The 6,000-nt window shown below is 59.7% G+C and overlaps 1 protein-coding gene across 2 annotated transcripts in view; it reads left to right on the forward strand.

The window, feature by feature from the left end:
* LOC117654385 (protein turtle-like) overlaps positions 1–6,000 on the forward strand; it is a 90,772-nt gene that overhangs the window by 15,332 nt on the left and 69,440 nt on the right. The gene's annotated exons all lie outside the window — the stretch shown is intronic.

Genomic DNA, 6,000 nt, shown 5'->3' on the forward strand with positions numbered 1-6,000 from the left:
CGCCCCGGAGGAACGCCCCGGAGGAACGCGGAACGCCCCGATGGTGCACGCCGCTGGGCTGCGGTCGGCCCTTCTTGATTCCCCCTCCCCCCCTACACCGCTATCCTGTTCAGGAGGGCTTCACATGCCATACAATACCCGTCGTTGAATTCGTAGGGCCGTGGCGTGGCGCGGCGTGGCGTGGCGCGGCGTAGCGTGGCATAGCGCGGCGCGGCGTGGCGTGGCCAATCCGACGCGGGCTGGAACACTACTGTTGTGTTGCGTACGGCCCCGGAGTAACGAGTCATCCTTTCGGGATTTGATAAAAAAAGGAAAGGGAACATTGTGGTTGTGCTTTAATCTTATATGGCGGCGGCGGCGGCGGCGCTCACACGTTTCTAAAAAATCGTGTCCTATACAAATTTAATCTGTGTTTGAAAAACTTATTTTCTCGGTGCGAAACAACTTGTAAAACGTGCGGCTATTTTTGTTCCTCGGGGTTCGGGGTGTATATTTGCTTGTCCGAGTCAACAGTGGCGCGCACGCCGCTCACGCCCACCACCGCCAGGATTCAAAGTTGTTCCTTCGCTTTTCGGCGTCCATGATTGATCGCTAGGGGATGGCCCGAGTGGGCCGCGGGTCTGCCCCGCCCCGCCCCGCCCCGCCCGCCGCCCGCCCGCCCCGCCCCGCCCCCCCCCGCCGTACGCCTGGAGACCCATCGTCGAATGCTCTTTTATCATGAGGCCTTCGAATGGGCGCGGCACGCTGCGCCTCGACTTCTCTATACCAGGCGTCTCTTTCTGTCTCTCTCTTTGGTTCTCTCTATCCCGGCCCCCTCTCGCTCTCTGGTTCTCTCTCTCCCCGCTTTGCCGCACGCCGCGCCGGGTAGAGAGTGGTCCATTCATAGCAAATCTTAAATTCTGGCGTCCTCTCTGGGGAGCCCGACCGAGAGAGAGAGAGAGAGAGAGAGAGAGAGAGAGAGAGAGAGAGAGAGAGAGAGAGAGAGAGAGAGAGAGAGAGAGAGAGAGAGAGAGAGAGAGAGAGAGCAGCTCGGGGGACGCGAAGAATGAGATGCTGTCGCGCGCGCTCATTCTACACCCCGTTCCCCAGTCCCCCCCCCCCCCCCCCTTTCCCTCTCTCTCAGATTGACGTGCCTCCCTGCTGCCAATCTGTTGTTTTCCAGAAAAACTGGGGTGTGTTCACTCGTGTGCCGCGATGGGCCGCGGAGGCCGAGCAGGGGGTGGGGGTGTGCTTTTTACTGCCAGGCTGCCAGGGTCATGGAGGGTGTGCATTAGCAGCGGCAGCCGGGCAGCCAGGCAGGCAGCCAGGCAGGCAGCCAGGCAGGCAGCCAGGCAGGCAGCCAGGCAGGCAGGCAGGCAGCCAGGCGGGAGCCAGGCCAGGCAGGCAGGAGCAGCCAGCAGCAGGCGGGCAGCAGCAGCAGCCAGGCAGGCAGCCAGGCAGGCAGCCAGGCAGGCAGCCAGGCAGGCAGGCAGCCAGGCCCAGCCAGGCAGGCAGCCAGCCAGCCAGGCAGCCAGCCAGGGCAGGCAGCGCCGCACCGAGTTTTGGCGCCAAAGGTTTTGGCTCTGGTTTGGCGCTGCACGGGCGGAAGGGGTGGGGGACTTCTGAGACAAAAAGGCGCAAGGGGCGGGAGTCTATGGAGCGAGACGGACGGACGGACGGACGGACAGACGGGGTGTGCCAGGGGCCGCCGGACTGGCCACACTACGCACACAGCAGGACGGACGTCGGCATTTTTCGTCATTTGCGGACTTCCACGCAGTGTGGGCAGGCTGACCAACCCGACGCGTTTCGCGGGCAATTTCCCGCCAATTTCCCGCCAATTTCCCTGGCCGAGTAATGCGCGGCGGCGGTGCATGCCGGGCATAGCCAGGCCGGCCAGCCTGGCCAATACGGCCACACGCGAGAAATTGCATTGTTGCGTTTGGGGATGAAAATTTATGCGTTGGCTCGACCCATCGGAACGCACCCGCTGCGTTGCGAGAGAATAAGAGAGAGAGAGAGACACACACACACATACACAGAAGGGGGCGTGAACGGGCTGGGCTGCCGGTGTGGGTGGAGGTCCGACAGAGATGCCTGGTGCTGCGGTGGGGTTCGCCCCCCCCCTCTCTCTCTCTCTCTCTCAGACTGGCGATTAAAAGTAGAGACTATCGCCGTTTCTAATTTGCGAAAACCGTTTCTGTCAGTGGATATCTTTGTGCCGCGCCGCCCCGCCGTTCCGCCCTGGGCCCCTTGAGCGGCCCTTGAGAGCCCCTTGGGGGGACACTGGAAAAAGGGGGTGGGGGTGGGGGACACTTCGAACGCCGTCCTCTCCCTTTGGGCCGTCGGGACGCTGCCCGGGGCTGCCGGGGCTGCCGGGGCTGGCCCCGCAAAAAGGAATGACGGATTGGCCGGCACACTGTGCGCCGGGCCGATTCCGAAGAGTGCTTTCGTCGCTCTGTCTCTGTCGCACTCGCGGCTCGCCCCGCCCGCCCCGCCGGAGTGCGAGAGAGACGGAGCCCTCGGCGGCCATCGGAAGGTCTTGCTTCCCTTTTGGCTAAAGGCCCTTTGGCCGAGCCATTTTTGGCTAAGCCTTTTGCTTGGAGAGCCTAGAGGCGCTTTGAGGGCAGTGTTTTGAATGCGGGGCCGGGCCGCCTACACCTTGTTCCGACTCGACCGAAAAGCCGACCTGGTCGAATGCGGGTTGGCTGCGGCTTGGCTCGGCCGCGAGCGTAGCGCGCGTAGCGACGCTAGCGACGTGGGTCCCGCGTTCAAACCCCACCCAGTTCGTCCTGTTTCCTTTTCCGTTGTCCCAGCACTGCCATTCAAACGCATCGCCTGATTGGGGTCTGCAGCAGCGCCACAGGAAAAGGCCGCGGCCCACAGTGGGTTAGAAGACCGGTGGAGGCGGCCGAAACTCTAGACGCGTTTTGAGCTCCAGAGTCGCTAAACAGGACTCGAACCGAACGTGTGACTCCACCTATGGATTCCTCGTTCGGAGAGCAATCCATTGGTGGGTTCACACGTTCGGTTCGAGTTCCATTTCGCAACTCTGAAGCTCAAAACCGTCTTGAGTTTTGGCCGCCTCCGCCGGTCTTCTGGCCAACTGTGCGGCCTTACAGTGGTCCAGCCGGGCCTGGACTCCAGGCCGGACCGCCAGGCAGGCCACGCACAAGGGGCACAAGGCTCAATAATGTCGGAGAGGTGACAGCTATTGGGCTCATCCGTGCGCACAGCGCCACACAACACATCCCGGAGGATTGCTGTGTGTGTGTGAGAGAGAGAGAGAGAGAGAGAGAGAGAGAGAGAGAGAGAGACGGACAGGGATGGCCGCAGGGGATGGCAGGGGCCGAGGCCAGCCCGTCACAGGAAGTGCGTGCCCCCTACTGCCCCCCCCTCCCCACACACACACCACCCCGCCGTGTCTTGTGGCCGTGTCTAACGGCAAGGCCACCCCACTCCATACTCCGCACTACTCGCGGCGTCTACACTCGAAATTTCTCGCAAGGGAATTTGGCGGTAGTGTACGAAATGAACTTTGTGCCAATACTACGCACTAAATTTGTTTGAATTACTTTACTTTCTGAGATTCAATCACTTTTTGACCAAGTTTGTGAGGTTACTGATCCCAAAATGGTGGTGGTTAGAGGCGGGGCATGAGGTCTGAAGAATACCAACCCATTGAGGATGGCCTTTGACTGCAACCAGATTGGACTCTCTTACCGGACACGGTAACACCGCCCTTTCCACGCTACCTGGTTCCGAACTGCCCCCGAAGCGCCCCCTCCTCTTCCTCCTCCGGACTGCGCACACTGCCCCCGGCCCCACCGGACCCCACCGGACCCCACCGGACACGGATGTTGCTGCTGCGACACCCCCGCCTGATTGCTCTTTCTGTCTGTGTCTGTCTGTCTGTCTGTCTGTCTGTCCGTCGGCCTTCCCTGCGGCCTGCCTGCACCCCACCTGCCCTGTAAGTGCCTTAATTCCGTGATTGCGGCATGGCGGGGCGGGGCGGGGCTTCCGTCCATCGGGATGCAGCGCGACCAGCCCGCCACCGTCCTTGTCAAGTTGTAATCCGGCTTTCCGACCACGCATGAGTGGCCACCACCAACTTGGCTGTAACCCCCTCCCCCTCCCCTCCCCCCCCCCCCTTCGCGGCGCGGCCTTGAGGGATCCTCTCCTTCGCGGTCCTCGTCCTTCTCCTTCTAATGCCCAGTTTTCATCCCCATCCCCCTTTCCCTTAAATCGGCATTGTCATGAGCTTACGCCGAGCCGGCCCGCCTTTGCGCAGCACTTGACGTGCGTGTTTGCGCGCATCATGACGCCCAACCTTATTTTCCTTCAACTTGAAAAAAATATTAAGACGTCTGATTTTAAAAAAAAAATTTGAACCAAGCAGGAAACTTGGACAGATGTCGCACAAAATGTTGGGTTTTAAGTTTTTAAACTGTTTTATTGTTCTTTTTAAATGACCATTTAGGACACGGAAATTTGCAGCCACGCTTGGTTTGGTCCTTCTTGAGTGTGTGTGTGTGTGTGTGTGTTGTGTGTGTGTGAGAGAAGAGAGAGAGAGAGAGAAGAGAGAGAGAGAGAGAGAGAGAGCGCCTGTATGTACGAGAAAGAGAGAGAGCGAGAAAGTGACAGCGACATCAGTGGTGTGAGGTCGCGCTGACGCAGTGTGCCGTGGGGGCCGCCCTGGTGCGGACCCAGTGGCCGGTGCTTGTGCAGACAGATCAGTGCCGTGGCTTTGGGGCGCGTGGCGTCGTCATGTCGTTGCGGGGGCGGCGCGGGGGCGGCGCGGGGGTGGCGCGGGGGCGGCGTGGGGGATGTTCAATTGAGCGCATCGAGGCAGACAACGCGGAGGTCCAGCGCGGGCTGGGCGGCAAACGCGACGGCGGCGGCCCGCCCCCGCGCCGCCCCCTGGCTAGCCAGATTCACAGTTGTTCCACTCATCATGTCGTGAGGAAAGCCGGCCCCCGTGGAAAAAAACAAAACAAAACGGGTGGTAATCTGCCGCTGCCGGGCTTCGAACTCGCGACGCAGGACTTTGTGTACACCGGGACGGGCCAAAGTGGCGCGGTGTAGTAGTTAGTTTCGGGAGAGGCAGCCCCTGCTTTTGGCGTTAGGCCCTGGCTGCTTCTTACTTCCTCCAAGTTTGATGAGATGCTCTCAAACGGTCCGTGTGACGTCGGGGGTTCTCTCTCGGCGTTCCACACCGCGGCGACACGACGCGCTGCTGCGTGGCGCTACGTGGCGCTCGAACCCTTCCGCCTGGACCAAAGCCTGGACAGGACCTCCCACCGTGTCCCATTATCGGATATTTTTTCCTTTTTTCCTTTTTTCACTTTTCTTCATACATACGGCATAGGCCGCGCACTGGACGGGATTGGATTTATTGCTGGCCGATTTTTTTTAAATTTTTTTTGGCGTTGCGTTTATTTTTTTTAGGGGAGGCATTTGGTTAGGACGCGTGGAATGTATGGAGTTTTCTTCTTCTTCTTCTTCTTCTTCTTCTTCTTCTTCTTCTTCTTCTTCTTTTTCTTCTTCTTCTTCTTCTTCTTCTTCTTCTTCTTCTTCTTCTTCTTCTTCTTCTTCTTCTTCTTCTTTCTTCTTTCTCTCTCTCTTCTCTCTCTTCTTCTTCGTCCTCCTCGTCCTCCTCGTCCTCCTCGTCCTCCTCGTCCTCCTCGTCCTCCTCGTCCTCCTCGTCCTCCTCGTCCTCCTCGTCCTCCTCTTTCTCCTCCTCCTTCTTCCGTCTCATTCCAACCCTGGGCTCGGTTGCACAGGACGGCCGCAACAACAAAGTAGTATCGAAGTTACGGTGTTTGTGTGTCTGTCTGTCTGGATGTGGGTGGATATGTGTGTGTGCGTGTGTGTGTGCGTGTGCGTGTGTGTGCGCGCGCGTGCGATACAAAGAAAGGGTGGGAAAAAGTGAGGGGGCAGTGGCCGAGGCGGTGGCCGAGGCGGTGGCCGAAGCCGCTTGCATCCTCGGCCCAGGCTGCCCGCGGCTTGCTTTCTAGGGCC

This window comes from Thrips palmi, unplaced genomic scaffold (genome assembly GCF_012932325.1).
Source record: "Thrips palmi isolate BJ-2018 unplaced genomic scaffold, TpBJ-2018v1 HiC_scaffold_10, whole genome shotgun sequence".
Lineage (NCBI taxonomy): Eukaryota > Metazoa > Arthropoda > Insecta > Thysanoptera > Thripidae > Thrips > Thrips palmi.